The sequence below is a fragment of the Pseudophryne corroboree genome, chromosome 9 (assembly GCF_028390025.1).
Source record: "Pseudophryne corroboree isolate aPseCor3 chromosome 9, aPseCor3.hap2, whole genome shotgun sequence".
NCBI classification, from domain to species: Eukaryota; Metazoa; Chordata; class Amphibia; order Anura; family Myobatrachidae; genus Pseudophryne; species Pseudophryne corroboree.
In genome coordinates, this window is record NC_086452.1 from 115,429,766 (window position 1) to 115,441,819 (window position 12,054).

At 42.1% G+C, this 12,054-nt stretch overlaps 1 pseudogene; it reads right to left on the bottom strand.

The window, feature by feature from the left end:
- Positions 1-3,382: 3,382 nt before the first annotated feature.
- The window catches only part of LOC134958750 (uncharacterized), a 28,312-nt pseudogene continuing 19,640 nt past the window's right edge, over positions 3,383-12,054 (bottom strand).

Here is a 12,054-nt window from a genome sequence, read left to right on the forward strand (position 1 = left end):
CATCGACATGAAAAGATGTAAGTGTTCCTGTTGAAATAAATAACCACAGGATCAAAAAACCTTTTTGAGGAACCAAGTATTACTTTAGGAATAAGTGTGAAAAAGTACATTGAAAAATGAGTCCCAGACCTCTATGCGGCTTCCTATGTTGCCTGGTATATTCCTATTATGGTCATGTATACCCGATATTTCGTCCAGTAAGGCCTCAGAAAAAAAGTGTATCCTGTAACCTGCTGTTTGATGGAGGGGTAAAATAACCCCCCTTTGTCTTTGGAAACCGCTGCTGAAGGTCCGTAGTGGAGGGTGAGCCCGGCAAGGAGACGCCGGCGTACGCGGTCCGCCGACCGGAAGTTCGGAGCGCCGGAACCGGAAGTGGACGTACGTTTCGCTCAGGAGAGCTTGTTCACCAATTGCCTGCTCCCTGACTCTCTTGCTCTGGTTTATACGTCCTGTTGATTGTTTAATTAATGAGTGTATTGGCTGATTAATTCCTCTGTGTTTAACTAATGAAAAGAAAGGTGTAATAACTGATTATGATACGGCTATTAGCAATAAAGAGTAAAAATAAATCTATTTAAAGAAAAACATGAGGGCTAAATTCTGATAATAGAGGAACAGACTTAATTAGGCTTGTTAAGGCAATAAATACTTCCTTGAATTAAATCATTTGGGGCTGTTGGAAAAGGTAATTAAGCTATTGTAGCTTGATATTGGTTAAGTAGTATACATGTTACAGGGAAGAGTAAGTTTAATTCTTACATGTAGTAGGGCAGATAGCCATTATTGGAACGGGTTGGGAAACTTGGAAGATATTATGCAGAGTGGAAGAGGGAAATAGCTACAAAAAATTGTGACACTATAATATTATTATAGATATGAAAATGAGATATAATTGGAAGGAACCAATTGTTATTGCTTGCTAAAATAATAAGGTAGGGATGATGTTCTATGAAATGATGTATATAATGAACAAGAATTTAATGTCGGGTGGTCTGTATGAATGTTAGATGAGGGCAGGGAGGGGGCTAGGGGGGCGGCGGGGCAGGGGGCGGGGGGGAAAAAGAAAAAAGGGGGGAAGGAGGGGGGGAAAAAGGGGGGGGTTATTGCGGGGGGCGGGGGACGGGCTGTGGGGGCCGGGGGAGGGGTGGTTTTGAGGGGGGTTTTATTGTATATGTGGTTGTGTGGAATGCTAGTGATGTGGTGTGGAATTAATTTGGGGAATGATGAACGAAGTGAATAACTACATCCTGAATTGTGATTGGTGATATATTGCAGGGTGGAAGGGACTAGGGCAGTCGCCTAGGCAGACAGTGTGAAGGGAGAGGGAGGAATGGATGAAGGTGGGGGAGTGGGAATGGGCATGACATAGGGAATGTTAAAGGAAAGCTGATGTGGGTGGGTTGGGCAGTGGGTGGGTGGGTGAAGGAAGGGAAAAGGTATGTGGTGAAATGGAAAAACAGGGGAGGGAACTGGGCTGAGTGTGGGGGGGGGGGGAGGGATGGAGTTTCACCAATGTGTAGGGTTGTGAAGAAAGATGCAAAATTGTTGGTGTTGTGGCTGTAGAATGGTGTATGCAAATGAATGAATAGAATAGAAGTGGGAGGGAACGGGATGGGGAGAAGGAGGGGAACAGAAGGGAAGAGCTGGGAGACTCGCGGGAAAGAGATGTGGGTGGTGGGAGGGTGGATGAGCTGTGGGGAGTGTTAGACCTGTGGTGAGTGATTACAGAAACTCGGAATGTTAATACAAGCCTTCGTGGCTTGAGGTGTGGGAAAAGAATCTAGGGACATTATAAGAAAACACTGTAGCTGATATATTCATTGAGACCATTCGGGGCTAGAGTATTCAGTCGAAAAGTCCATTCACTTTCTTTTTTGAGAAGTGTGGTCATGATGTCTCCGCCTCTGATTCCCATTTTGACTTGTTCCAAGCCACATATTTTTATGTCCTGCGGGGAGCAGGAATGTTTTTGTAGAAAATGTCTGGAGACAGTGGTAAGTTGTTTCATCCTTTGTTGGTCTCTGCTAGCATTTCTTATGTTGCTCATATGCTCAAGAGCCCTATGCTTCAACATGCGTGTAGTGATTCCTATATACTTAAGATTGCATGGGCACGATATGCAGTAAATTACATTGGTGCTTTTGCAATTAAAGAAATCCTTGATTTTGATGGTATCCCCATATCTATCAGTTGTTGTTTGGAGATTGACAATATGCTCACAGATTTTGCAATTTCCACATGGATAACTACCTATTGCAATTGGCTCTCGTGCTGGTCTTGATATGAAATGACTTCTTACAAAATGATCTCTCAGATTTGGAGAGCGTCTCCAGCTGAGATCTATTGTATCATTGAGTTTCCGGGACAGGTCGTTATCAGAAAGCAGAATAGACCAATGTCGTTGAAAAATGGATTTAATTTCTTTCCAATCATCACAGAAATCCCCCACGAATCGGATTGTCGTATTATCATTCGTGGTTTTGGACTCATGGAAAATTAGTGACTCTCTTGGTGTGTGAGAGCAGATCTTTTTGGCTATTTTGATGGATCTGGAACTGTATCCTCGTTCTTTCAGTCTGTGTGCCAGTTCTTTGCTTCGAGTGGCAAATATCTTGTCGTTGGAACAGTTTCTTCGTAGACGTAAGAATTCCCCTTTGGGGATATTAGTAATTGTGGGGGGAAAATGGGAACTGGTCTGATGTAATAAAGTGTTAGTAGAGGTACTTTTGCAGTAGATTTCTGTTGAGAGGAGATTCTGCTCGTCTCTGTAGATTCGGAGATCCAAAAAGGATATGCTATTCGGATTGCATTCAAAAGTGAACCTGAGGTTTAGGTTATTGTTGTTGAGTTGATTTATAAACATGCCAAGTTCCTCCGGTGTTCCGCTCCAAATCAAAAGAATGTCGTCTATGTAACGAGTCCATAGAGCGACATGTTGAGTGTGTTCCTCCATACTGTCTGTGAATACAAACTCCCTCTCCCACCACCCCAGGAAGAGGTTCGCATATGTTGGGGCACAGGCTGCCCCCATTGCTGTCCCTCTTACCTGGGTGTAGAAGAGGTTATTGAAAGTGAAATAGTTTTGATGTAGTACAAAATGTAAGAGTTGAAGCAAGAAATGATGGAAATCCGTCATTTCTTCCATTTTGAGAAAGTATTCAACAGCTCGTATACCCAGATCATGTCGGATACTCGTGTATAGAGCCTCCACATCCAAACTCACTAGTAGGTGTTTTTCTTCTAACTCAATGGTGTTAATTTTACGAAGGACATCGGTGGTGTCCTTGGTATACGATGGAAGGCTCATTACATGATCTCTTAGGTGTGTATCTATAAAGATACAGGCTTTTTCAAGTAAGCCTCCATTGCCTGATACGATTGGTCAACCTGGAGGGTTATCAAGGTTCTTATGTACCTTCGGTAGAAGGTAAAAAGTTGGAGTTCTGGAGTTGGTCACAGATAGGAATTCATGTTCACTTTTGGTTATGGTGCCTGAATTGAAGGCTTGATCTACAATCCTCCTATACTGTTGTGTATAATTGGCTGTGGGATCAAACAAGCTTTTTTTATAGCAAGATTGATCATCGAGTTGTTTGTTGGCTTCAATCAAATACTTTTCTACTGGCCATATTACCACATTCCCCCCTTTGTCAGAAGGTTTGATCAAGATGTCAGTCCAAGATTGGATTTCTCTGATCGCTTTCCGTTCATTCTTAGATAAGTTGCCTACTGGTTTGGAAAATTTCCTTTTTAAGTATAGTCTGTCCAGGTCCCGGGAAACCAAATTGGTAAACACCTTAACCTCCGGACAAATGTTGTCATTAGGAAAAAAGGTGGATTTTTTCTTTAGCATTGTCCTTTTGGATTGTGTGGGTGACGTGGTATCCATGAGTTCTTCCAGGGCTTCTAAGGCTTCTTCTTCTAAAGATGACAGACCGGCTATGGGTGGTAGTTCCAATGTGGGGTCTGTTGGAGATGATTGATTGGAAAAATATTTGGCGAGTAACAATTTACGACCAAAAAGCTGTAGATTCACCTGCCATTGGAATCTATTGAATTTGGTTGTAGGTGAGAAACTGAGGCCCTTACCGTAGGTAGCCAAACCTGATCATACAGTATCTGCCCAATTTAGTTCTGGTATTTGTCAGCATGGTTGAAATGTAATCAAACATACAGGCTGATAGCTGTTATCTCACGACTGCACCATGTATTACATAATATGCCAGAAGAAGAGTAAAGAAATTATCTTTCTTCTAAACCCTCTCCTGAACGTTGGCTATTAGCAATTGTCCATCAACTAGATTTCTTCATTTCACCATTGCGTATGCCACCACTGGGAGACAATGATTGTACAATGCACAATTTCACCACTTAAAAGGTGAGTATAATAACATTTTACTCAGAAATATATATAGTGTGCGCCATATTCCTTTCTTTTTCTCTATATGCCCCTTTAATGCAAATCAAGTACTAAATAGAACAAACTGAGGGACACTAGACATAAGCTTCAGAACATACTGTACCTCCCCAATGACAGGTATTTGCAACTTTAAATAGATGAAGCTGTGTTTATGGTCATGTTAACAATCTTTTATAACTTCAACCAATATGGCAAAAAGAAAATATTTGTGAATTTTTATACTGGACAAAAAAGCTGTGGAGACAAGACCTTTACAGGTTATACTTCTTCTACTGGGCTTAAAAACTAGAGCAAATTAAGGGATTCAATATGTATGTTGACATTAAAAAAGCACAGAAACTCATTGCATCACTGTTATTTGCTTAAGGATTAGAAATTTCCAAGTAGAGGTGTACACTTTCCTGGTGTCAAGTCATCATATAACATTTGTTTCTAAAAGCTAAGACAATGCCATGTATTTGTCAAGGATAATGTGAGTGCCATTATCATATGATGAACCCATGGTTATTGATCTCAATACTGCAGTATATTAGTGTTGTAGGTAAACAAGGGGTAACTAAATAAAATCATTTTTAAAACTGACACAAGAAAACAAGCTTTTCTTGTGCTAAAATTATATTTGTAATGCCCCTTTCTTGAAACTTAGAGATTGTTTTTAATCTTCTTCTTCTTCTTCTTCTTCTTCTTATTATTATTATTATTAGCCTTTACATATATGGCCCACAGCGCCTTACAAGGTACATACACAAAAACAGTATAAACAAAACAAGAAAGAAAATGACTTACAATACAGACAATTGTAAAACATGGACATTGTTTCTAAACATTGTCAAAATACCCAAATAAGCAGTGTGGCGGTAGAACCCAAGGGATTGTTGATGTTGTAGACAGTGGGGAGATGATGGTACAGTATAATTGAGGGAAGGAAAAGCAAATGAGGAAGTAGGGCCCTACTTATGAGAGTTTGCAGTCTAAAGGGGGGTACACACGGAGAGATTCGTGTTTAAAATCTAAGCAATCTGACTAGATTGCTTAGATTTTAAGCACGGATCTGCCGTGTGTATGCCCCCAGCGATAGCGATGCACGGCCCCGCGCATCGCTATTGCCAGTGCTAGGTTGAGCCTGCATGCAGGCACAATCTAGCGGATCGCTCACTTCACCGCTGTGTGAAGTGAGCGCCCCCCCCCCCCCCGTCCGTCCGTCCCCTCGCTCAGCACATCGTGCTGTGCTGAGCGGGGGGGGGGGGGGGAGATGTGTGCTGAGCGGTCTGTGTTAAGATCGCTCAGCACACATCTCCCCCGTCAGTACCCCCCTTAAGTGAGAGGTGAGGGGAGAGAACACGAGCAATGAGCATGGACCAATGGGATAGGATAAGAAGACTTTGATAAAGAAGTGGGTCTTGAGATCCAATTTCAAGTTTTGCAGAGAGATGAAGAATCTGATACTAGAAGGGAGAGAGTTCCAGTGGTAGGAAGCAACATGGGTAATATCTTGGAGGCAGGCATAGGAGGAAGTAATCGGTTGGGAGGTGAGTTGGAAATAAATTTTTAGAGCGAAGTTGGCGGGCAGGGGTTTAAGGGAGATAAGGTAAGAGATGTAAATAGGAGAGGAATGGCTGAGGGCTTTGAAGTGAATGTGAGAAGTTTTAATTGGGTTCTGATGGGGAAAGAGAGCTAGTGTAGAGCTTGTAGGAGGGTGGAGGGAGATGAAGTGCATTTGGAGAGTGGAGAGGTAGACAGGCCAGGACAGATTGGAGTAGAGAGAGGTGGGAGACAGGAAGGCCAAATAAAAGGAGGTTACAGTAGTCCAGTGTGGAGATGACCAGATAATAGATGAGAGTCTTAGGTGTCTCCTGGGTAAGAAAGGGTCCTGTAGACAATTTTTTTAGATGGAAATGGCAGGACTGCTAAGGGGGATGAATGTGTAGTTTGAAGAAGAGGGATGAGTCAAGGATAACAGCACATTTGTGGGCTAGAGGTGATGGTGGTGCAGTCAATACATATTTAAATTGTGGGAGATTAGGTTATTCGGGAACAGTATGTTAAATTAAAGAAAGTGCTGGGTTCTTTAATAGTGAAGTGTTGAAGAAAGTTATTCCATGTGCCACAGATTTCTAGAAGCATGGGGGTATCTATAATGGGTACAGGGTGTGTGGTGCACATGGACCCACACCATGCACCTATGCATTATACTTACCTCTCCGGAGTCCAGCGACATCACTGCAGAAATCACTATGCCACAAAATTGTGGGAGTTGAGGTTAATTAACTAACAGCTCAGTATTAGACATGTTAAGCTTAAGAAAGCACTCGGACATCCAGGAGGAAATAGTAGAGAGACAGCTGGAGATATTAGTGATGAGAGAGGGGACAAGGGCAGTGGAGGAGAGGGTATTGTGAGTGTCATCAGCATACTGTAAAAATTATATTGGAGGGCAAAAGAGCTGATAAGCTCACCTAAAGAGGATGTATAAGGGATATGAATAGGAGAGGACTATTAACAGAACCTTGGGGGACACATACTGTTGGAAGAAGAGGGCGGAAGTGGAGACATGAGTAGAGACAGTGAAAAAACAGTCAGAGAGGTCGGACAGCCTGGAGAGGTCTGTATCACACAGCCTGAGAGAGGTATTTGCAGTAAGAGAGTATGGTCCACTGTGAAAAAAGCAGCAAGGTCAAAGAGAATAAGCACAGATTAATGGACCTTGGATTTGGCAGCAAGGAGGTCATTGCTGACTTTAATAAGGGCAGTTTCTGTAGAGGATGAAAGGCAGACTGAAATGGGTTAAGCATGGAAAGGGAGAATAGAAAAGTGGTAAGGCGGTTGTAGGCAATCCTCTCAAGGACAAAGGAGAGAGATGGAGCGATAATTAGTGGGAGTGTCAGGGCAGTTTTTTTAAGAATGGGGGAGAAAAGGGCATTCTTGTATGTCAAGGTATGGGCAAGATGGGAACAGGCAACAATATAGATGAAGCAGAGGAGGCAAGAGGGGATAGGGTCAAGGAGGAAGGTAGAAGGGGGGTGGACCGGATTAGGATCATGATTTTATATCCAGATACTGGGAAGAATGAAGCCAGAGTTGGTAAAATGGATGGGGAGAGGCAGGCTGGGATAGAAGGGTATGGGATGCTGCTGGTGTCTGGCGGGATGTGATGTCCTGACATACAGATGTGTCCACTTTAATCTTAAAAGCTATTTGCTGCAAATGCAACTGGTTTGCTGCAAATAGTGTGCCCACAACTATTCGTGGGCACGTGCATATGAACCCGCTTCTGTAGGAATACATGGTGCGTATGCACGCCATGACTAGTATCAGCAGGCTGCAGTCATTCGCTGCCGTGAGGCATACAAACAAGACAGGCAAAAGAATGCAAGATGAACAATGACTTATCTGTATGTATTCAATTTTACATACAGAGGGTGAGGAGGGAAGGTGAAGAGCAGTAGAGGTACTTCAAAGTGGCGAAGAAAAGACAGGGGTTAGAGGGCTGGGAGAAGATATTGGTTTTGAAATAAGACTGTTTAGAGAGGGAAGGGCAGCACTGTAGGCCAAGAGTGTGAATTTGAAATGAAGAAAGTCATCGATTTCCTCTACTGTTACTTGGCAGATCGTGAACACATTTAGAATGCCAAATTGAGATTTGGATTTATAAAGGTGAGTAGTGACTGCTGGAGCAACAGAGTCTAGAGCAGAAGTAAGGAAGACATTGTATAAGGTAACAGCTTGGTCAGGACAGAAGAGAGAGACAATGGGGTAAAGAAGTAAGCCGAGCAGGGAAGATAAGGAGACAGTGTCAATAGCCTCAAGGTTCCGATTAGTGATGTTAGCCTTCAGAGGCAGAGGAGTGTGGCATAGATTAAAAGAAAGAAGATTTTGTACAGAGAGAGAGAATGGGGAATTGGTGAAATCAGAATTATCACAACGATGAGTGAAGACCAGATTAAGTGAGTGTCCACTCATTGAGAGAGACCAAATGATGATGTGAATTTAGAGGTGGAGGGATTAACTTGGGCATCGATAAGGATATTGAAGTCACCTAAGATGAGGGAGTGAAAGTCTGGAGATGGCAGGAAGCAAAGCTGATGTTCGGGATCCCTAGATTTGTGAGGTACTTATCTCTAGGTGCTCATCAATGATGAGTTTAAGCTTCAGTCCTCCAAATCTTGAGTCGAGAGGTCTGGATGGATGGTCATCCACCTAGCTCTCTATACAATAAAAGTCCAGTGTTGGGAGTGATGAAATTTCAAAATAAATTCTCCTGCCTACTAGTCCAGAAGATTAAACCAATTAGCAGGTTGACATGGTCACTCATTACGATGCTGCCTGCACTAGGCAACTACAAAATAGTGGTATGGGCACTATGCATCTGCTCATTGAAAGCTGGAGTTTGGAAGCCTTTGGGGGCTATGAAATATTCATAGATTCTGTACAATTTTTTTGAGGTAAAAGCAATCTCAGGCCCTTATGCTGATGCTTCTGGATCCCTATTCCCCAACCCTCACCAACATTCTCTAATCAGTCAAAGGACAGTGTGACTGTGCGAAACAATAGGACGTTATTGGTCCAGGTTGCATTTTTGGAAAGCCTTTAATAAGCTTTAACTGAGGTCCCCACCAAAATCTGTGTCAGCCATGCCTACATTGATTACTCTATACGCACACCATTCCAATCATGGCACCTCTAAATGAAGCAATAGAGAACAAAAACTCTGGAATAGTGCCCAGTACTGTGCTCTTCAGAACAAATACAATACATATATGACAAAAGAGAAGTTTTAAGATTTTTTTTTAAATTGGAAGCTTTGAAATAAATATTTTAAAAAATGTTCTTCACAGCAAAAAAAATTGTGTTTCTGCTTCAAAGTAAGGAGCAGGTACTGTATAAAAAACATAGTGTATTATCTTCTCTTAAGAATCTGAAAGCAGAACTTGGCAATCACTATGTTGTAAGCTCGCCCTCTGCTGCAGTCCACCCAGGAGACGAAATGTGCCTTATCCTAGTGCAAATACTAAACACACAACGTGCTGGGTCACCTTTATCCTTGTTGATGCAGTGCAGAAATAACCAGTTTCCAAAGCTGCACTGCCACCTGTTTGATCACAGCAAAAAAGATAACTTAATACTACATGGTGAATGGTTCTAATGTTTCAAATACATGTATTGACTGTAATTGCAACTATTATTGCAAAAAAAGGCAGTGCATACTTTAAAAATGTCCTCTTCTAATAATTTTAACAGTATAAATGATAGCAAAGTACAGTGCCAGATAAGGTGTACATGGGCCTGGAACTAATATTTACAAAGGGTCACCGCAGGGGGTATGACCAGCGCCGCGGAGTGTGACTAGCGAAGTGAGGTGTGTGACCAATCATGTTGTGCAACTAGCTGCCACCTTCAAAAATCTGACTCTCCCTCCCCTCTTTGCTTATATCTGTAGTGTAATGTGAGAGTCTACAAATTAACAAACGGAAATTCTCCTATTGATGCTCGACGGTTTAACACCATCAATGTTTTTCTTCTGATGGTAGTGTTTTCACCATTTGATAGTTGTTTTTTATGGCAGCCGCCATTGAATGCTGTGGGAGCGAAGGCCATCCTATGTTAATATACAGGAGGGCAGATAGAGTGGAGTGAGGGTGTGGTGAACAGAGATGGGGTGGAGCAGCAAAAGTTGAACTAAAATTGGACCTCCATTCATTTTAATAGTCCACAGATCTATATATATATTTCTACTGAAATCTTCTGTCCCTGTTGTTTATATAGCATACATTCTCCAAGGCAGGTTGACATTACAGGCAGCCTTAGTAGGAGTCAGCTGAACAAGGTCTCGATGAGAAGGAGTCCCAGGCTGCCTTCACAGAGCTCAGCAGAGGCTGAGCTGATCGCTGACTCTGTCTTTGGGCAGCCAGCAATGTGCCTGTTCCATTAAAGGCAGTGTGGCAGCATATAGGTGACATCTCGCGGCACAATCCCCCTTGTGTCACAGAGATGCAGCTACAGCCACCCCATTGCTTATCTGCCCATGGCTAAGCATCTACATAGACATTTAGTGGTGTGTCACAACTGTATGCCCTACCACCATTACTTGTAATTACTGCTGACTGTTCAGTTTGCAGCAGTTCCCACGCTTTGATCATTTTGTACCTGCCCATTAATTCTCATGGAGAGTGTCCACGAGTGACCTCTAATTCTTGACAAGGCTGCAGAAGGAGTAATAGAACCAGTTTGTTGTATTGCTAAGAATTTGGATGTTACATGGACTCAAGAGGATGCGATTCCTTCTATTTGTAACTAACAAATTGGTAAATAAGGGATGTCAGGGAGTCGTATTTAATGAAATATTAAAATATTCTGTGTCCTGTCTTTTAATATTTTTTTTATGTTGGCCTCCACATCCAAAGCCCTGTGGGGGTGGAAAAATGCCTGATTGCCCTTAGGGAGGGGACCTCATTTTTTAGGAGGTAGACATGTACTGTATGTCATGTTCATCCTGTTGAATGACATGCACGTTGGTTAATAACCCAGTTTTATGCTCTCCGGCAAACCTAGGAGCGGTATGACATGACAGTGGGAAATTTGTGGATTGCAGCATGGACACACTCATGGTCTTGATTACCTGGCCACCTTAAGCAATTAGATTCACAGTGTAAAAACAGTCAATAGGTGTTTTGTGGGTTTCACGCTGAAAGTCATGTGACATGATGTTACACTTGGCACCAATGTCATTTTTTTTTATATAAAATGATTTGTCTCCTTATCTATTAAGGTGGCAAATATGTCACCCTTTTTGGTCCTGAGGTTAGTACTCTTGCAGTTGAGACCGATGTCTGGAGTGTTTCTGGAGTGTTTTCTCCTTCAGTGGGCTGCTGGAAAGTGCAGTGTACAGTTGTTTGTCATCAGCTTTATCGTGGACCTGCACCATTATTCCAAATTCTTTTGTTTTCCACAGCCATTGCAGCATTTATTGGAAGCAGGACATTTGTAGCATTCATGAGAATGAACGCTACAATACACACAATGTGTTTGAGGTTGCACGTGTTGCCGGAGGTTGCATATAACACACTCTCTTTTGAACTCCATTGAACTTTTATTGGACTGCTCAAACCAAGTGTCTAGCGCTCCGGTACTTACACCCATGATGTCTCATAGCGCATCTCAGAGCTCTGCAGGGACTCCTCTTGCTGCTGCCATGCTGCACGTGCGAGCAAAAGAGTCTCTATTAGGCGCACAAAAGGGTACAATTTAACTTTAAATATACTGGAGCAGCGAAATATAGGTTAAAATTGAAAAAAGTGTGAAGACAGAAAGATGTTGTAATAAAATATAGACTACAGTATGTATCCATTTGTATATGTCTACTTTATTACTGAGATGTAAGACAATGTCACTCATCAGGATGTATCTGCAAGACTACATAGAAAGTAGTATTAGTATATAAACACAGCTGTCTAAGAGTAAAAGTAACAGAGACAGAGGTGGTAGATGTTTTATGAATTAATAGGCTTATATATGTACACCACCAGAGAATAATAATGGTCTCAGACACTGGGGATAAACCCTCTATGAGTGTTTCTATTTCCAAAACTCTGGTTCGTTAATTCATAATATTTGAAGTACTTCACATATACTGAACC